This window comes from Glycine soja, chromosome 1 (genome assembly GCF_004193775.1).
Source record: "Glycine soja cultivar W05 chromosome 1, ASM419377v2, whole genome shotgun sequence".
In the NCBI taxonomy this organism is placed as follows: Eukaryota; Viridiplantae; Streptophyta; class Magnoliopsida; order Fabales; family Fabaceae; genus Glycine; species Glycine soja.
In genome coordinates, this window is record NC_041002.1 from 21,424,664 (window position 1) to 21,446,943 (window position 22,280).

Genomic DNA, 22,280 nt, shown 5'->3' on the forward strand with positions numbered 1-22,280 from the left:
TCGACTGGAAGTCGGCAGTGAAGGAAGAGAAGAGCAGCACATATGCATGCAATCCACGAATGGGAGCAGTGTTGCGAAGCCCAAACCCTTGGTGATATACTTCACCAAGGGCACAGCTTCGCAAAAGCCCGGACACCCCTTGGCAGCTAAACCTATCCCTTTCCCATACCAAAATAGCCACGCAGTCCCATGGAGATATACACCTCCGAGGGGGAAGGAAGAAGAAGCCACCGACGTCAGCTCGTTGTCGGCTAAGGTAACAAATATCACGAGACTGAGTGGTGTGACCCGTAGTGGTCGTGTGTTTGCACCCCCGGACCTACCAGTCCAACCCGCGAACGTCAAGGGGAAAGCAAAAGTGGTGGAGGAACAAGATGATGAAATACCCCTCGCTTCGAATAAAGATATTCCGGCGAAAGGTCTTCCGGAGAAAAAGGATGGTAAAAAGGAGGTGTCGCTAGAGGAAGCCAGCGAGTTCCTCTGTATAATTCAGCAGAGCGAATTCAAGGTTATCGAGCAGCTCAACAAAACCCCGGCCAGGGTCTCGCTGTTGGAGTTACTCATGAGCTCCGAGCCTCATCGGGCTCTGCTAGTAAAAGTTCTGAACGAGGCCCACGTGGCCCAAGACATCTCTGTAGAAGGTTTTGGAGGGCTGGTCAATAATATCACTGCCAACAACCATCTCGCCTTCGTCGAAGAAGAAATCCCCGCCGAGGGGAGAGGGCATAATAAAGCTTTGCACGTGTCAGTCAAGTGTATGGGCCACATTGTGGCCAAGGTGCTCATCGATAATGGTTCCAGTTTAAACGTGATGCCTAAGAGCACTTTGGAGAAATTACCATTCAATGCTTCCCACCTAAAGCCGAGTTCAATGGTGGTTCGTGCCTTTGACGGCACCCGCCGAGAGGTTAGGGGAGAGATCGACCTCCCAGTACAGATAGGCCCTCACACCTGTCAAGTTACCTTCCAAATAATGGATATTAACCCCCCCCCTACAGCTGTCTGTTGGGGCGTCCGTGGATCCACTCGGTGGGAGTTGTTCCCTCTACACTCCACCAAAAGTTGAAATTCGTAGTGGAAGGGCATCTGGTCATCGTATCAGGCGAGGAAGACATCTTGGTGAGCTGCCCATCCTCTATGCCTTATGTGGAGGCCGCAGAGGAGTCATTAGAAACCGCTTTCCAGTCTTTCGAGGTGGTAAGCATTTCCTCCGTGGATTCCTTCTCTAGGCAAGCTTGCCTGTCCGATGCAGCAGTAATGATGGCCCGAGTTATGTTGGGAATGGTTACGAACCCGAAATGGGTTTAGGCAAAGACAACGGCGGCATAACTAGTCTGATAAATGCCAAAGGAAATCATGGGAATTATGGGTTAGGCTATAAGCCCACTCAGGCAGATATAAAGAGAAGCATCGCGGGAAGGAAGAGCGGTAGTCAAAGCTCGCGGTTGAGACAAGAAGGTGAAGGAAGCCCACCCTGCCACATAAGTAGGAGCTTTATAAGCGCGGGTCTGGGGGACGAAGGTCAAGTGGTCGTGATATACGAAGATGATGTTCCGAGTACATTGGATTTGGTACGACCATGCCCTCCTGATTTCCAGCTGAGAAATTGGCGAGTAGAGGAACGCCTCGGCATTTACGCAACGAGCATAATGTAAACCTTTACGGTTTTAAAAGCTCTATAGTTGGGCCTAGGCTTTAGAGTTTTTCTTTTGTTAAGGCTTTGTGTCTTTTAATTTATAATTACAAGGATCTTTCTTCATCTGTTCCTACGTCTCTACCCATTCTCATCCATTTGCATGTTTACTTCTTTATATTTAAAACGGCAGATCCGATGACGAGTCCCTCGAAGGTACTAATACCTGGGACCCGCCTATCAACTTCGAGCAAGAAACGAATCAAACGAAAGATGAAGAGAACGAGGATGTGGGACTTCCCCCAGAATTAGAAAGGATAGTCGCCCATGAGGACCAAGAAAGGGGGCCTCATCAAGAAGAAACAGAACTAGTAGACTTGGGAACTGGCAGTGGAAAAAGGGAAGTAAAGATAGGCACGGGTATTACCACACCTATCCGTGAAGAATTAATAACCCTGCTAAGAGACTACCAAGACATCTTTGCTTGGTCGTACCAAGATATGCCCGGTTTGAGTTCTGACATTGTACAGCACCGATTACCTCTAAATCCCGAGTGTTCCCTGGTAAAGCAGAAATTGAGAAGGATGAAGCCCGAAACATCCTTGAAGATAAAAGAAGAAGTGAAGAAGCAATTTGACGCTGGTTTTCTAGCCGTCGCTCGGTACCCAGAATGGGTTGCCAACATTGTACTGGTCCCTAAGAAGGATGGGAAGGTACGAATGTGCGTGGATTATCGGGACCTGAATCGGGCCAGTCCCAAGGACAATTTTCCTTTACCACACATCGATATCCTCGTAGATAATACGGCCAATTTCGCTTTATTTTCCTTCATGGATGGTTTCTCCGGTTACAATCAGATAAAGATGGCGCCAGAGGATATGGAAAAGACTACCTTCGTCACCCTGTGGGGGACATTCTGTTACAAGGTGATGTCCTTTGGACTCAAGAATGCCGGGGCAACTTATCAACGGGCCATGGTAGCTTTGTTCCATGATATGATGCACCAAGAGATCGAGGTCTACGTGGACGACATAATTGCTAAATCTAAATCCGAGGAAGAACACCTTGTCAACCTGCGGAAGTTGTTCGAAAGGCTTAAGAAATATCAATTAAGGTTGAACCCCGCTAAGTGTACCTTTGGGGTCAAATCAGGGAAATTGCTTGGTTTCATCGTAAGCCAGAAAGGGATAGAGGTAGACCCCGAAAAGGTGAAGGCCATCCTTGAGATGCCGGAACCCCGTACAGAGAGGCAAGTCCGAGGTTTCTTGGGACGCTTGAATTATATTGCCAGATTCATATCGCAGCTCACTGCCATTTGTGAGCCGTTGTTCAAACTCTTACGCAAAAACCAAACTGACCGCTGGAATGAGGGTTGCCAAGAGGCTTTCGGAAGGATCAAGAAGTGTCTCATGAATCCCCCTGTGCTTATACCACCGGTACCTGGATGGCCTCTCATTTTATACATGACAATCTTGGACGAGTCAATGGGATGTATGCTGGGGTAGCATGACGAATCCGTTAAGAAAGAACGCGCTGTCTACTACCTGAGTAAGAAGTTCACGGCCTGTGAAATGAATTACTCTTTGCTCGAAAGAACGTGTTGTGCTTTAGTATGGGCATCCCATCGCCTAAGGCAGTACATGTTGAGCCATACTACCTGGTTGATATCCAAGATGGACCCGGTCAAGTACATCTTTGAAAAGCCAGCTCTCATAGGACGAATCGCCCGATGGCAAGTCTTGCCATCCGAGTTTGATATAGTTTACGTCACCCAAAAGGCAATAAAAGGAAGCGCCTTGGCAGATTATTTGGCTCAGCAGCCTCTTAACGACTATCAGCCCATGCATCCCAAATTCCCGGATGAGGACATCATGGCCTTGTTTGAGGAAAAATTGGACGAAGATCGGGACAAATGGACCGTATGGTTTGACGGAGCGTCGAATGTTCTAGGCCATGGCGTTGGAGCAGTATTGGTCTCTCCGGACAATCAATGTGTACCTTTCACAACCAGGTTAGGATTCGACTGCACCAACAACATGGCCGAATATGAAGCATGTGCCCTGGCCGTCCAGGCAGCGATTGACTCCAATGTCAAACTACTCAAGGTGTAAGGCGACTCAGCGTTGGTAATCCATCAGCTGAGAGGGGAATGGGAAACTAGAGGTCCCAAGCTGATACCCTACAAAGCCTATATCAAGGAAATGGCTAAGACCTTTGATGAGATCTCCTTCCATCATGTTCCCCGGGAGGAAAATCAGATGGCGGATGCGCTTGCCACTTTGGCATCTATGTTCCAACTAACGCCGCACGGGGATCTACCATACATTGAATTCTGGTGTCGTGGCAAACCCGCGCATTGTTGCCAAGTAGAAGAGGAACGGGACGGTAAACCTTGGTATTTTGACATCAAGCGATATGTCGTAAGCAAAGAATACCCACCAGAGATTGCCGACAATGATAAAAGGACATTGAGAAGATTGGCGGCCGGCTTCTTCATGAGCGGAAGCATACTATATAAGAGAAACCACGACATGACACTCCTGTGGTGCTTGGATGCCAAAGAGGCGAACCACATGATCGAGGAAGTCCATGAGGGCTCGTTTGGAACGCACGCCAACGGGCATGCTATGGCCAGAAAGCTCCTAAGGGCAGGTTATTACTGGCTTACCATGGAAAGTGATTGTTGTGTCCATGTAAGGAAATGCCACAAATGTCAAGCGCTCGCAGACAATGTCAATGCTCCACCGCATCCTCTGAATGTCATGTCCGCCCCTTGGCCTTTATCCATGTGGGGAATAGATGTCATCGGGGCCATTGAGCCCAAGGCCTCGAATGGTCATCGCTTCATCCTCGTGGCGATAGATTATTTCACCAAGTGGGTCGAGGCGGCCTCTTACACCAATGTCACGAGGGGTGTAGTGGTCAGGTTCATTAAGAGAGAGATCATCTGCCGATATGGTTTGCCAAGGAAGATTATCACGGACAACGGCACCAACCTGAATAACAAGATGATGGGGGAAATGTGCGAGGAGTTTAAAATCTAGCATCACAATTCCACGCCCTACCGACCAAAGATGAATGGAGCCGTGGAAGCGGCCAATAAAAATATCAAAAAGATTATCCAAAAGATGACCGTGTCGTACAAAGATTGGCACGAGATGCTCCTATTCGCGTTACACGGTTACCGAACTTCAGTACGAACGTCAACTGGGGCAACGCCGTTCTCATTGGTATATGGGATGGAGGTTGTGCTACCGTTTGAGGTAGAAGTCCCGTCATTAAGGATCTTGGCGGAATCCGGATTAAAGGAATCAGAGTGGGCTCAAACGCGCTATGACCAGCTCAACCTCATTGAAGGTAAGCGCTTAACGGCCATGAGTCATGGGCGCTTGTACCAGCAAAGAATGAAGAATGCATTCGACAAGAAGGTACGCTTGCGCAAGTTCCATGAGGGAGACCTTGTGCTAAAGAAAATGTCCCATGCTGTCAAGGACAATCGAGGAAAATGGGCCCCAAACTATGAAGGGCCTTTTGTTGTGAAGAGGGCTTTTTCCGGAGGAGCCCTGGTGCTTACCAACATGGATGGCGAAGAGCTACCTTCACCCGTGAACTCTGATGTCGTCAAGCGATATTATGCTTAGAATCTGGGGCAGTTAAGGATGTCGCTGCATGTTCTTTATCTTTATGTTTCTGGGTTTCCCCTAGGGATTCCCCGTCTACTGTATCTCTCGTTACAATTTTTTAAAGAAGTGAACGTGGGTTCGAGGCTTTAGTCCTCACGTTGGTTTTAAACCTTGCGTTAATTTGTGATCACTTGAGCCCTTCCGCTCAGTTCATGGGATGCCCCAAGCGCTTAATTAAAATTGAACCTAAACCAACTTTCACTAAAATTTGCTGTGTTTGAAAACGTTCATGCATACGCATACGCATGCATATTGTTGTGATAAAACAGGGGCAGGATCATCTCGAGCTACCTTCTGGGGTGGAGACAAAGTTAAAGCAGCAGAAACCAATCAAGGTAAGACAATGACGCGGCCGAGATTTGCCACACCTCGTTGTTTCCTACTTTCAGATACTTGGGGACGGACACAAAAAGAGGCTAGGGTCACTACCAATAGGTCGTCGTCCTTAAGCTAGCCCGGGACAAGCAGAAAGCGCTGTTGTAAAGCAGCCCAGTATCCTTTGAATTCATAGTAATTATTACCTTTGTTCGATGCCTAATCTATCCTGGGGGGTTTCGATCAGTACCTTACGGAGTGGCTGGCGGAGCATCAAAAGCTTTGGTCCCCTCACGCGAGTCATTCCCGTGTACAGTCGTCTCCTAAAATCAATCGACTTTTAAAAATCCCTGGGATGTTGTCCAATCAAGGTTTTGGGCGATGTTGAGAAACTACGGCAAAAAAAAAAAAAAAGTGCAGGTTAGCTCGCCTGGGCGAGCAACCCCCTGCACCAAAATAAAAAAAAAAGAAGAAGGAGGGGGACGTTTTTGCATTCAAAAACTCCCCCCCCCCCTTCAAAAGCAATACCCACGGGATTTACGAGTTTGCAACCCTAGGATCACTATTTTTCGCATTTTTCGATTCCGTTTTGCGCTTTTATTCATCACCAACAAGTAAGTATTCCATCCTTAAGCTTTCTAGCTTTCCATTGGTGTATTTTGATCTTCTTTTGGTGCTCTAAATTGTGGGAATGTGCTCATATATGTGGGGCAATTTTGGTTTGTTTTCTTGCTTGATTGGGTTGAATTGAGGGTTTGTATGAGATGGCCCTAGGCCTATAATGCATTTTGAAGCAATGGGGCATGCCACATTGTCCCCGTTCTCTCGCTATTTATGCCTAAACGCACGCCCACCAAGTGTTCGGTGAAATGCCTCAATGGCATTTGCGCATGATTTTATAGGAAAACAACCTATGGGACAATTTGGTTTGCGCATGTTTTCTTTTTTTTTGAACATGTGTTCAATTTCGTGAGGGCTAGAATAATTACCCCACATATACCCTAGGCCTAGTAACCAAAGCTTGTTTTGATGCAAGAAAACACAAGAGTGGGTGCATATTGGGTGATGCTACCCTTTTTGGCCAGCAATCAGCTATGAGCCATGCTATAATAGTTTCCATACACCTAGACGTTTAGGAATTTTGTTCATCACGGACGTGTAGGTGTAGAATAGGTAGCAAAATACCTTTGGAAATTTACACTTTGGGTATGATAGCAAAATACTTGGATGTATGTACATGTAATTTTTGGTAGTCAAAATGTCTCACAAAAATATATATATGTTGCATGTTATGTAAAGAAATACCTTACAAAGATACCTTTTAATTTGAATGCAATTTTAGTCAGCAAAAGAAAATATACTTGAATTTGCATGCGGCTTTAGGTAGCAAAAACACTTGAATAAAGCATGAAATGTAGCACCTTATTGTGTAGGTAGCCAAGATTCATCACGAAGTTTGTGTATGTATAGGTATTAGAAATACCTAAATGTGCACGTATGCAATTTTTGGTAGCCAAAGTGCCTTGAGTATGCATGTATGTAAATTTAGCAAAGGAAATGCATGTGATGTAGGTAGCAAATACACCTTGGAAGTGCATATAAGTGATCTAGGTAACGAAGGTGCCTTGATTGTGCATGGGTGCATTTTTTTTAGTTAGAAGAATATCTTGTGCGAGTGAATGTTCGTAAGGAAGTATGTGCATGAGTTTGCTCTAAATTTACATTGATGTTTGTGTTTATTGGAGGAGGTTGTATGCCATTTTCGTTTTAAGAGTAGCATTTCTTGGTAAAACTAACTTTTCAAATGTTTGCCTTCGCAGGAAATGGCCCCGAGGAAGCTTGCCTCAAAAAGATCCAGGAAGGATAAAGCGGCCGAAGGAACCAGTTCCACTCCCGAGTATGATAGCCACCGCTTTAGGAGCGTTGAACACCAGCAGTGCTTCGAGGCCATCAAGGGATGGTCATTTCTCCGGGAGCGACGCGTCCAGCTCAGGGACGATGAGTATACCGATTTCCAGGAGGAGATAGTTCGCCGGCGGTGGGCATCATTGGTTACCCCCATGGCCAAGTTCGACCCAGACATAGTCCTCGAATTTTATGCCAATGCTTGGCCTACGGAGGAGGGCGTGCGAGATATGAGATCCTGGGTGAGGGGTTAGTGGATCCCGTTTGATGCGGATGCTATCAGCCAGTTCCTGGGATATCCTTTAGTGCTGGAAGAGGGCCAGGAGTGCGAGTATGGCCAGAGGAGGAACCGGTCCAATGGTTTTGATGAGGAGGCCATCGCCCAGTTGCTGTGTATACCGGGGCAGGATTTTGCCCGGACTGCTGCAGGGAGGCGAGTGCGAATCATGCGCACTAACATGACCACCCTGACCCAGATATGGATGACGTTGCTGCTCAGTAACATCCTGCCCAGCGATCATAATTCCGACCTCCCTCTGCCGAAGTGTCAGCTGGTGTACGCCATCCTGACACGGATGAGTGTTCATGTGGCTCAGTTGATCGCTGATGCCATCTATCTATTTGCAGGAATGGCGCCGACCAGGCACCCTTTGGACCTAGATAAGTCCAACAGGGCCCTGGGTTTTCCCATCACTCGGGCTTTTATTGAGAAGTACTGCACCTAGAGACAGGCTCAGGGTGATGCTCCACAGGCCGCAGGCGCGCCACCACCACCTCATTAGGCTGGCCCATCTGGGTCGTTTGACATGGAGCAGTATTTACGGCATGTGGTTCGCCAGGAGGCGGCCAACCACAGGGCCCATGTGCGGACCAATGAGACCCTTTACCAGTTGAGCCTCAGCATGCAGAGCCAGGGCTTCGCTTCTTTTTCATGCCCTACTCCAGACCAGTTCAGGGCAGAGGTCGCATGGCCCGGGGATTGGCCCGAGGCCCAGGTAGGAGAGGCACCCCCAGAGGCTCCCGACGATGGAGAGGAGGCCCACGAGGATGAAGAGATGGCCGATTTGCTTGACTTCTTGGGAGGGAGTGGAGCTACATGACTGGGAGATCCCCAGATTCATGTTTTCTTTCATGTTTTCTTTTATCATTTTTATGTTATGTTATTTTTTGACTTGAGAGACTAATGTTTGTTTTTGTTGTTTCGATTGTCATTTGTATCGCGCATACATTTTTGTTTGGATTGTTGCGTTAGTGCTTATATCATTATTATCGATGATGTTTATTTGAAATTCTGGAACCGTGTAGAGTTTTTCGTTTAGGAACATCGTCCTAAAAAATAAAACAAACAAAAATCATGATAAAAAGAAAAAAAAGAGAGAGAGCAAGTAAGGAGAAAAAGAAGGAAAATAGAAGATAAAGAACCAACATTTTTTTGAAAGAGATGATTTTCGACTTTTGTTTGAAAGGAAAATTCGCCGATCATAGTTAGTTCTTGAAAAAATGTGTGTACACCTGAAGGGTGAACGCTGTGAAAATTTTCCCGGACGCCCAAAATGGACTCGGATGAATGCACAAATGGATAAGAGAACATATTTTGGAAACATTGGGTTGACTAAAATAGAGGAAATGAATCCTGAGCCCTAGCATCACATGACCATAAAAATTTGACACTTGAGTGTCCACATAGGTGCATGCATGACCAGTTTTGCATAAAGTTTCCAAATCATCATTTTTGCATTTGTGTCATGGAAATAATGTGGGGCATCCCTTTTTATCCTCGAACCAAACCAAACCCTGACATGTATCATGTCTAGCCATTCTACAAGCCTTGAGCCAAAATCCTAACTCGCCATAAACCTTGACCCAGGGTGAGAATGTCAATCCTTACCCTCGGAAGCAAAAAAGAAGAGAAGGAAAATTTCCAATCAAAGAGAAAGCAAAAAAAGAAGAGAAGGAAAATTTCTAATCAAAGAGAAAGCAAAAAAAAAAAGGAAAGGAAATTCCCAATCAAAGAGTGGGAGAAAGCAAAAAGAAAAGAAAGAAAATTCCCAACCAAAGAATGGGAGAAAGTAAAAAAGGAAGGAAAGAAAGTTCCTGATCAAGGATCGAAAGAAACCAGAAGAAATGTGCAGAAAGGTCTTTGGACCAGACAATATCTGAACAATACAAAATTGTCACCAAATGAACAAAAGGAAGGAAAGGAAACCATGACCTAAAGTGGTCTTCTCCCTTTGATTACCAACCAAAATCCTGTGCATCGGTGACTTGTTCACCTCGCATCAAACAAGAACAGAAAAGGAAAAAGCCAAAAAAAAAAAGATCAAAAGCCGAAAAACCCACCAAAAGAACCCATTTCCAAGGGAAGTCCTATTGATCCATGATCATGCATGTAATCTTTGATTTGATAGGAAATAATTCGCAAAGTCAAGTCGTGACATATCTATGGTTCGGAATTAGGATGAAACACTTACATGTGCGAGGTTGATACACTCTGAGTGATTTTCTTCTATTTTTATTGAACCCAGTGTTTCCTCTAAATGGTCATTTAGAAACGAAATGCTAACATCCAAAATCTCATTTATGGTTATGAGGGGGTTTCATCAGCAGACTCTCCTTCCCCGGTAAACGCATTGTTTTTCACTCAAAAAAAGCATAAGCTGCTCTAATCAGTTGGAATATTTGTCTCTTTACTAAAGCATGTTTGCATTTTAGTGGAGAAAACACTGAGACTTTTTCAAATCTCACAAGTTATCCCGAACTACGTAGGTCTGAGTTCCTCATTTTAGGATACGTAGGAGCAAGAGCTTCGCTTTTGTCGACCGCACCGCTTTTTGTTACCATGACCAAAGAGCTGGTAGCCCGCGGAGACACCTTACGGTTATCCGCACCTCGTCATTCAGTGACCCCAAGTGTGATTGACGAGTAGAAGCCAATGTGGTCATCTGCACCCTTTCCGGAGATGTCAGCATCTTCCGGTGGAGACTTTTTCAAGTCTCACAAGTTATCAAGAACTACGTAGGTCTGAGTTCCTCATTGGAGGATACGTAGGAGCAAGAGCCTCGCTTTTGTTGGCCACCTTCACAAGATCTGTCATACTGACATTTGAGTCACGCTGACGGGCGGAAATACCCGAGTGGTTATCCGTATAAACGTTCTTTTGCTGTCTGTAAGACGAAAAGCCTGATAGCATGCAGAGACTAACGTCATCTTCTGCATCCTTCGTCAATCGCGGCCGACAAGCCCGTTGACACACAGAGATTTACGTCATCTTCTGCGCACACAAGATCTGTCATACTGACATTTGAGTCACGCTGATGGGCGAAAATACCCGAGTGGTTATCCGTATAAACGTTCTTTTGCTGTCTGTAAGACGAAAAGCCTGATAGCACGCAGAGACTAACGTCGTCTTCTGCATCCTTCATCAATCGAGGCCGACAAGCCCATTGACACGCGGAGATTTACGTCATCTTCCGCGCACACAAGATCTGTCATACTGACATTTGAGTCACGCTGACGGGCGGAAATACCCGAGTGGTTATCCGTATAAACATTCTTTTGCTGTCTGTAAGACGAAAAGCCTGATAGCACGCAGAGACTAACGTTGTCTTCTGCATCCTTCGTCAATCGCGGCCGACAAGCCCGTTGACACGCGGAGATTTACGTCATCTTCCGCGCACACAAGATCTGTCATACTGACATTTGAGTCACGCTGACGGGCGGAAATACCCGAGTGGTTATCCGTATAAACATTCTTTTGCTGTCTGTAAGACGAAAAGCCTGATAGCACGCAGAGACTAACGTCGTCTTCTGCATCCTTCGTCAATCGCGGCCGACAAGCCCGTTGACACGTGGAGATTTACGTCATCTTCCGCGCTCACAAGATCTGTCATACTGACATTTGAGTCACGCAGACGGGCGGAAATACCCGAGTGGTTATCCATATAAACATTCTTTTTGCTATCTGTAAGACGAAAAGCCTGATAGCATGCAGAGAGTGCCATCGTCTTCTGCACCCTTTGTTCCCCCGGGGACAACAAGTCAGTTGCATGCAGAGATATTTTATGGTCACCCGCGAATCTCGTCAACCGAGAGGAACGAAATTAGTGTCTTATCTTTACTTCCCTTTTATCTCCAATAAAAGACAAGTAAAGAGGGGCAACTGTCATACCCTAATTTCGTCCGGGGACCTTTGCTTGGTGGCATGCAAATTTTGTTTGGTCCTTGTGTGGTGCTTGGCACCCATCATTAGGCAATTTGTGAAGTTCCGGGACATGCCGGAAATCAAAAGAACGTATTGATGCACAATCCGTAAGGTTCCGTGGCATACCGGAAATCAAAAAGGAAGCATCGTTGCACAATTCGTGAGGTTCGTAACGTTCCATTAGTCAAAAAAGGGATGATTATGTAATCCGCAAGGTTCCGTAACATTACGGAAAGAAAACAAGTATCGTTACGAAATTCGTAAGTTTCCGTAACTTTACGAAAAAAGAAGCACAAAAAAAAGCAGGGGGTGTATTTAGTAAAAATAGGGGTGCAAATAGCAACCAGGCCCACTTGGGCCCTCCAAAAGATTCCTCCAGAAGGCGGTTGCTTCTGGAGGAAGCCACCTTGCTCGCCTGGGCGAGCTGGGTGGCAAGCTTCTCCCTCAATTTTCTATAAATAAGGGGAGAAGTGAAGTAGAAAAGGGTTCAGCCCTCCTGGTAATTCAGAATCACTTAAAATTAGTTAGAAAAATTGGTTCCATGAAGAAAATCCAAGCCGAGGCGCTTCCGTAACGTTTCCGTGGGTGATTTCGTGAAGGTTTTCGACCGTTCTTCGACGTTCTTCATTCGTTCTTCGTCGTTCTTCGGTCTTCAACCGGTAAGTTCCCTATATCGAACTTTTCAATTCATTCTATGCACCCTTAGTGGTCCTCATTTGTTTTTACGTGCTTTCATTTACATTTCATTTACTTTCCGTACCCCCTTTTGACGTGCTTTAGTCATTTGCTTAAGTTATTTTCTCGCCTAATCAAAAAATAAAATAAATTTCCACTGATCATTTGAATCGTAATATCCGTTGATTTCTGTTAAAATGAAATCCGACCGTTCGGTCATGCCGTAACTACGTTGGAAACCAAAAAGAGGTAAAATAATAATATAATAACCAAAAATATCTTTTAGTAAAATAAATCAAAAAGAATCAATCGGACGTTTTTCTTTGGGATTTCTCTTTCTTAATCGAATCGATTAATAAACAAAGTGAAACTAAGGCTAAAATCAATTCATAAACCAAACTTTTGACATTGCCAAAAAAGCCATTTTCAAAGGTCCAACACCTTGAAATGGTCCTTTTTTACTTCTATTGGTTTAAGTGTGGATTTCTAAAAAACCCTAAAATCAATATGTAACTTTATTACTTCCTTAAAAAAAATAGAGAAATCATTTAATGGTCCAACGCCTTAAATGGTTTTTCATTCAATAAAAACATGTCGTGCAAAAAGGATAAAAACAACTTAACCCAAACACTTTGTTCCGAAAGAACTACGTAGGTCTGATTTCCTCATCACAATTGAGGAATACGTAGGAGCAAAGGGAAACACCCTTGTCGACCACAAAAAAAGGAAAAATATAAAAAGGGTATAAAAGATATAAGAACGTAAAAGGGAACGTAAAAATCAAAGTCATGTTTGCACATTTGATTAAAGGCTGCCGTCTCTTATGACGAACGTGTGGGGTGCTAATACCTTCCCCGTGCGTAAATACAACTCCCGAACCTTTTCATTTAAAGTTCGTAGATCACGTCTTTTCCGGTTTTTCCGACGTTTTCCCCAAATAAACGTTGGTGGCGACTCCGCGCGTATTCCTTTCGTGGAACACGCATCCCGCGAGTCACGCGTCGCCCTCCCGCTGAAGGGTAGGTTCCGACACATAGCCTAGGGGTCATGAACCTTTTTGAAACAACCCCCTCCCCTATTTATAGGGAAAAAGAGAGGTGCTTGCCGCCAAGAGGCTTCTTGAGGAAGATTTCTAAGTGCACCCCAATTACTAAGTTCACCCCCTTTTCGTACTTTACGGAAAAGTTACGGAAGCCTTACGAAAGTGTTTCGCATTTGATTTTCATCTTTTTTTCTCTTTCCTTTCACCAATATTAAGTGAAATATGCTTACCCAAAGTTTTTGGAAATTTTACAGAAGCCCTAGAAACCATTTTTCAACAAAACGTGGAGGAGCTTGCCGCTCAGTTGCTTCCTCCTTAAGCAACCCAAGTTCCAAAAAGTTCAGGAAGGGCCTAGATTCGAATTTCTATTTACACCCTTATCTTGATAAGTTTAGCCCCCGTTTTTGTGTTTTTGGCTGTTTTCTTTATGAAATCTCATGAAACTTTACGGATTCCACCGCGATGAGTGTTAATCCTTCCGAAGCGATCAACAATGATCCTCGGATGAAATTAGAGTGTAACAGTTTATTTACACACACCCCACTTTGCTAAATACACTCTCATTTTCGTGTTTTTGATCGGTTTCTTCTTGAAACATCTTGGAACTTTACGGATTCCACAACGATAACATTTTGAGGTGGTCAAACGAAGGTCGCATGCCGACAAAAAATGGTCCCCGGACGAAATTAGGGTATGACACCTTGTATTTAGGGCTCCATAATGTAGGTAGGCTACCCTAAAAATGTAGAATTTTCTAGCCCTTGTATTTCAGGGCACGTAGACTAGTTTTTGTATTAGGGCTAGTTTTGTAATTTCACATGCATTAAGTGAATATTTGATGTGTGTGTTGGGAAATAAATTTAATTGAATTGGGAGAAGCCCAATCCAATTAAATTTTAGAGGGGGAGGTGAGCATTTGCTTGTTACACCTCATTGCCACATCTTATCGTCACACTTTGTGTATGTCCTTCAATGCTTTAGATGTCTCATGACACCTTAGCACACTTAGTGGACAATCTTGGACTTGATCTTGGATTAGTGGAATGAACCATAGCTAAAATTAACTAATCATAATTAATGAAATTTTGGCTCCACAAATTCAATTTCAAATTTCACTAGAAATTCATATTTCCCTCCAATTTTGTGTGACACTTAGGCTATAAATAGAGGTCATCTGTGTTCATGTTTTTGAACTTTGATCATTTGAGAATTACACTTCAAAGTTCAGACCTCATTTGAGGCACAAAATTTCGTGCTCCTTCTCTCCCTTTCCTTTTACTCATCTTCTCCTACCTTCAAGCTCTTATCCATGACTTCCTATTGTGGTGAGCTTCTTCTTGACTCATCTTCTCCATGAAGTGACGTCTCCAATCATATTTCTTCCTTCTTCATTCTTCTACCATTCATCTTCAAGAAGCAAAGGACTCCATTGATGAAGAAGATCCAAGGCCTACAAGCTCCACATGGAGCTACATCAAGTGGTATCAAGAGCATCTTCATCTAGGTGATGTTCTTTTGCTTCCTCTATCTTTTTGTTCGGTCAATTCACTTTAATTCCTTATTCTTCATCTTATTCTTCATGTATATCCTCCATTGTCTTGTGGTTTGGTGCTATTTAGAGTAGATTCAAAAAAATAAACCGATTAAATCTTAGATCTACACTTGTTCTTGCATTTCTATGGTTCAAATTTTATAGATCTACCCTTGAATCATGTTTTTGTGTTGATTTTAGGTTCTATCATTTTTCAGTCAAAATCTTCCTGTGCTGACCCTTTAGATCTAAATTTTCTTCCAAAATATTGATTAGAAAAAAAACACAAAAATCTAAGTGTAAATCACTTAATTGTCACATTATGTTCTAAGTTTGTATTGGATTTTTATTTTGTTGATTGAATTCTAGATAAATTTGTTCATGTATTCTTGTCATTCTTAGCCTATCTTTTGAATTTTGAGTCTAAGTCATGCATGTTATTTAGTTCATAACATGTTCAAAATCAATTCCTAGAAGTTGTCTTATTGTTGAACTTTGTTTTGTTTTCTAACTTTCCTATATGATGCCTATGAAGATATTGAGTTGTGGTGCTGAGTTGTGGCTAGATTTGTGAATCAAAATAAGTCTTAAGCTCTCTTGAATTGTGTTATTCAAGACAATTGAGCATAAGCAAACACAAATTGTAACTATTCAAGCCTTAAGCAACATAAACACTACTCTTGATTTCTAGGTTGAAATCGTTGGCAACTTGAACATACGAACTTGTAAAAATTACTGGGAATGGGTCACTATGAATTTTGAGCTAACATTTTTACTTAATTTTTCTAGACATCTGGAACAAAATTAGAAAAAAAGAACCAAGTGATTTGGATAAATGAAAATAAAAATAAAAATCATACACGTTGGCAGGAAAATCAATGTCTAGAAAAAAAGTGAAAGGAAAGTATACTTGTTGTTTGGCTCAAAATTTGTTCTATAATTGGTGCCTATTTTATACCAATTTTAGTTATGAAATTTCAATTGAAAATTAGTGTGAAAACAAGTGCCAAAACTAGAGGTTTCTTGAGTTTTTTTTTGTTTTTCTACTCTACTCTAGAGCCATTCTAGGTTTCTCTTTGAGTCCTAATTTGCTTTTATGTGCTTTTCATTGCTTTAATTGTTGAATAATCCTTGAAAATTTGTCTTGTTAAAATTCTATTGGTTTATCTTTCATTTCATTTTTTTGGTCTTTGGTTATTGCTTGTCTCTTTGTTTCCTTGTTTGTGAGTTGCCATATAGGGAATTGGAAAGGAGGATTGATGCCATCCCTTGAAGAATTTGAGTCAAGAAGCAAGGGGCCAACCACCTTAAGAGCTATTGGACTAAGAAGCACTCCAAATTGAGTGAATCATCAAAGAGAGAACAACCATTAAAATTGAGGACCGTTTTGTAATTTTGTAATTGGTAATTTACTTACCATCATTGCTTTCAAGTTTTGTAACAAAAAGGCCTTTCATTGAAAGTGTGTTGGGAGCCTCCAATAGGTTAACAAACATCCATTTGTGTGTAATAATTTTAGCCAATTTTTCCTTAGGATAGTGAGTGTTTTGTTAGGAACCTTAAATGTGGTCATCCAAACACTCCTAGGATCTGCCTAGTTTACATTTCTTTCACTTTAATTTATTGCTTACTTTCATAGCTTATTTTCTTTACTAGTCACACATAGTTTATCTTGTAATTACATAATACTTTCTTCTTGCTTATCATGCTTATCTTGAGTTCTTTTGAACCCTAGCTTTTACCTTTTACAAACCCCCAACTAGAAAGAACCACAACTTAAGAACCAACATGAGTCATCATTCATCTAGTGGTAATGGTGAGGGTACTAGTCATAAGGATCTTCTATCTAGAATCTTAGATGAGTTGAGTTCCCTTAAGTTATGGAAAGAAAAACTAGAAATAAAAGAAAAAGGAAAAGAGAGGGTAGAAATAAATCAAGATGAGAGAGAATAAATAAGAGAGGAAGAAAGAAGAAAAATAATGAAAAGAGAAAAACATGCCTGCTATTATAGAGGGCGCCATAGTTCATATACTAAACATCATTCCCAAAGAAGAAAAAAGGATAGAAGACCTCAGGAGGTTAACATTAGCCTCCCATATTTCCATGGAAAAGATAATGTTGATGCCTACTTAGATTGGGAAATGAAGATTGAACAACTCTTTGTTTGCCATCATATTAGCGAAGAGAGAAAAATTCCATTGGCAATCCTTAGATTTCAAGGGTATGCCCTCTATTGGTGGAATTCCATGTTTAGGGAATGAGGGATTCATGGGGATCCTCCAGTAGAGTATTGGAATGATCTTAAGAGTGCCTTTAGGAAGAGGCACATTCCCTTCTACTATGAAAGGGAGCTTATGGACAAGCTCCAAAGGCATAGACAAGGGAGTATGAGTGTTGAAGAATATTGACAACAAATCGAACTACTCCTTTTAAAAGTTGGACTTAGGGAGGAGGAAAGAACAAGCATAGCTAGGTTCCTTAGTGGGCTTAATATGAAAGTGAGGGACAAGGTTGAACTCCTTGCATATAGGGAGAGGTCACATTGCCTCTCAATGCCCCACAAAGAAAACCATGATTATGAGGGGTCAAGACATTTATAGTAGTCAAGAGGAGACTACTTATTCCCCTTCCTCTATTGGAAGTGAAGATGAAGTAAGGCGTGAAGAGTCTAGTGAGGAAGTCTACTGTAACACCCTGATATATATCTATATATTATTAGTAATTATGTTTGATGTTTGATTATATATGTTGCGTTATTTTTATCCGTAATTATTTTCAAGGAGGTTAAATTAGTTAATAGAGGGGTGTGGATAGATAAGGATCTAGCTTCTCAAAGAAGCCACGAGGAAGCTTCTTGAGGAAGCCTCTTAATGAAGCTTCTTGAGGAAGCTACATGAGCTGCCTCGGTAAAAACGCTGCCCAGCCTTCGTTAACCGCTGGATCTTTTCGAAGTTTGGTCTGCAGCTTCAAAATACACTTGTCCACAATCTGACCGTTGGGATCTTTGAAAAAATATCTGGAGTGTGCGCGACGTTTCCGTGTCCGAGACCATTTCTCACTTGAGCGTTTTCAGCCTTTGCTTTCGTGTAGCTTAGGAAAAACACCATTTCTTCTTCTTTCTTTCTTCCAAATCCATTTCTAACGTCCCAAGCACTTTCTCCATCACCCACAGCCACCATTAGCCACCAAAAACCGTCGTTGTTCTCCGTTGCAACCCCACACCGAGAGGAACCCTTCAACCAAAGCGGAATCTTCCAACTTGGCTCGCGATTTCAGTAGAGAACGAAACCCTAGTCTGACCTTTCATTTTCCTTTGAGGTAACCATGGTTCTACGCTTGTTTCTTGTTAGTTTCAGCTTGTCTTTGCATCTTTTTTGATTTTGGAACCGCCATTGCATGTCTTATGCTTCCTTTGAAAAACCCTAGAGAAGGAGACTTTGTAAAAGTTATCCTTTCATGAAATGCATGTTATTTTCGTAACCTACATTGAACCCCGATCACATTGGCGTGGTTGGAATTTCCAAATGATGTTCCTTTGTAAAACCTGAAATGCTCTCAGCTCTTTCATGTAGTGATGTGGGTATTTGACCCAGAGCACTGTTATTAGTTTTGTTTTCTGAAATCCATATTAAGTTTCCTTCGTTTTGGTATGGTAGAGGATTACATGGAACCGGCGAGCGGAAAATAAAAAGACATCTCCAAGTCACGTGACGAGGAAACTGCGGGTAGCTCACAATAGGTGAGGGGAGTTTATTATAAAATTTACCGTTTTAACACCATAGTTAGGGTCAGAGAACTTAGCTATGAGGATATCTGCCTGTCCTTGTTGCATGCTGATTTTTTCTTTCAAGAAAATTATGTTTTAAACTAATGGGATGCGATAAAAATGTTATTGATATGCATGCTGGTTTTTCAGGAGAAATTATGTTTTGACGAATGGGATGCAATATATATATATATATATATATATATATATATATATATATATATATATATATGCATGTTGTGTATGTTTGTGGGGGACACTGTGCACTGACCTTCTAGGGTCTTTGGCACTAGCTTTTGGCCACGTTCATACGTTGGATGTTGAGTATGATCGTGGGGGGCACTTTGTACTAACCTTCTAGGGTCTTTGGCACTAGCTTTTGGCCACGATCATACGTCGTATGGAGTGTATGTCATGGGCGGTAGAGTGCACTGACCTTGTCGGATGGCCCAGACGTGGGTAACTAGCGTGGTTAGAGAATCTAAGCATTTCTGAGGGGATGCTTAGGCGCTTTAATTGGTCCATGGTCTTTGGCACTTACTTTTGGCCGTGATCATAGCTCATACGACACAGGAAATAAAGTAACTGTGACCAAGTGTACTTTGTGCTAGGGGGCTTGTCACCTGGTAGAGAACACCTTTGGGCTCCCAGGCTGATCACCTATGGGAGGGGGGCTGTTACGTGCACACTCGGGTGGTCTCGACAAACTCAGCACACTTCCCTAAGTGAGTGTCGTGTGGACACGTTTAGGCTATTTCCTGAGATTTGGTTGTTGTTGGTACGTATCACATTGCATCTGAGTGTTGAGTCAGGTGCATGCATCATTCTGTGCAGTGTTGATTGGGTCTATGGATGGATGATGAGTAATTGTTGGATGTGGATGATGAATATTTGTTGGATATGAGTGTTGAATAATGATTGTTGTGTATGCTCATCATGTTTGCCTATGTTCCTTGCTAATTATGGTTATTTGGAATTGGTATTGGTTCTTTTTATAATGAACTCACCCTTGCAATTTTGTATCGTGTGGTTGATACCTGTGATGATCATGAACCGTGTTCGTGGGAGCAGAATGACAGTGGCAGGGTGCAGGGAGTAAGATTCTAGTGAGGAGTCGCCAAGCCGACGTGATGACGTTGGAGTTATTTTGAGAGAGAGTTGTGTTTTGTAATCAACTCCTCCGTAGTTGGTTTTTAAGTTTTATTTTGTTGAGTTAAAAATGTAAAACTGGGATTTTAATTATATCTATGAACATATTTAATTTTCGTTATGTGTATGACATGTACCAAATTATTGTTTCTATGTAATTATGCATATTCACTTAAGTAATGGCGTGTTGTTGGATGAATTTGTGTTGTGACAAAATCACTTCTATTTTCATATGTAAAAAATTAAAGGAGTTCTTTTTATAAAAATTGAAATTATCGAATATTAGAGGGTGGATACCATAGTGATGAGGCAGGTCGTTACATCTACCCCCATGAAGAGAGTGACCTTCTAATGGTTAGAAGGCTTCTTGGAGGTCAATCTTGTGATCTATCTCAATCCCAAAGAAAGAACATCTTTCATACAAGATGCAAAATTTTAGATAAAACTTGTTCTCTCATTATGGATAGTGGATCTTGTTGTAATTGTTGTAGCACAAGATTAGTTTCCAAGTTGAACCTCACTATCATTCCCCACCCAAAACCTTATAAACTTCAATGGCTCAATGAGCAAAGGGAAATGATAGTTAACCAACAAGTGAAGGTACCTTTCTCCTTTGGGACATATAAGGATGAAGTTAATTGTGATTTAGTTCCCATGGAGGCAGGGCATATTCTTTTAGGAAGGTCATGGCAATTTGATAGGAAGATCATTTACAATGGCCTAACTAATGAGATTTCCCTCACCCATCTTGGCACTAAATTTGTGTTGCATCCTCAAATACCTTCATAGGTGGCCAAAGATCAACTAACTATGAAAGATAAGAGGGATAAGGAAGAAAAACTAGGAAAACAAAAGAAAAAGAAGGATAGTAAGGCCTTGTCTTAAAAGGCCAAGGGGAAGGAAAAAGAGGAAAAGCATTCCTCCAAGAAGATTGTTAAGAAGGAAAATCATTTTGCAACAAAAGGTGATATCAAAAGAGCACTCCTTCTTAAACAATCTTTCAACCTTCTCCTATCAAGGGAAACATCCCTTAGCACTGCCATACCTATTGAGCTTGAGGTTATTCCTCAAGTAAAGGAGTTTTTGGATGAGGGTTTGGTCCGTAAGAGCTTAAATTCTTGTGCTTTGTTGGTGCCCAAAATAGGCATTATGAGGCACCGAATCCCTATGATAGGCAGTATGATGAATATGTTGAGTGGTGCAACCCCCTTTTGTAAAATCACCCATGCATCCAACATCTTGATGATTTACATACATAGGGACTCATTAGGTAGGTTTGTTCTTATTTTTAGTTTCAATACAAACTTAGGTGCTCATATGGGACACCTTAGGTTTGTTGTACTTTTTGGTTAGAATAATCACCATGAAAATATAGAAGAAGGCATGTTTTATTGCATTACTTTCCTTAATTTTTTAAATAGTGAACAAGGGGTTCCCACGAACCCTAAGAGAATAAAGGTCATTCCTGAGTGGCCCACTCCACCAAGTATAAGGAAAATTTGGGGCTTCCATGACTTAACAAACTTTTACAAAAGGTTTGTCCCATATTTTTCTATACTTGTAGCACCACTCATTGAGTTGGTGAGGAACCATGTTCCCTCACGGGAAGATGCCCAGGAAATGGGTTTTCAAACCTTACCTTACTCCAACATACCAAACACCACTAATATATATGTTTTTATTCTTTTTACAAGTGTTGAGGGAAGAAGCCCAGAATTTCAAGAACCTCTGGATTTGAGGTCAAATCCTTTTCAAGGGGGAGGGAATGATGCAATCCTACCCTCCAAGGGAATTGGATAGAAGGCTCCAAGAAGATTGGGCTAGAGATGCAAGAGAAGGCCCTACGGTTCTCATGAGCCTTAGGGTAGATTTCAGGCCCATGGGCTAAGTATGAGCCTACTTATTTTTGTACATATTAAATTAAGATTTCATTACTTTTGGGTCTTGTATTTAGGGCTCCATAATGTAGGTAGGGTACCCTAGAAATGTAGGATTTTTCATCCCTTGTATTTTAGGGCACCTAGACTAGTTTTTGTATTAGGGGTAGTTTTGTAATTTCACATGAATTAAGTGAATATTTCATGTGTGTGCTGGGAAATAAATTTAATTGAATTGGGAGAAGCCTAATCAAATTAAATTTTAGAGGGGTAGGTGAGCATTTGCTTGTTACACCCCATTGCCACATCATATAGTCACACTTTGTGCATGCCCTTCATGCTTTACATGCCTCATGACACCTAAGCACACTAAGTGGAGAATGTTGGACTTGATCTTGGATTAGTGGGCTGAACCATAGCTAAAATTCACGAATCATAATTAGTGAAATTTTGGCTCCAAAATTTGGCTTCACAAATTCAATTTCAAATTTCACTAGAAATA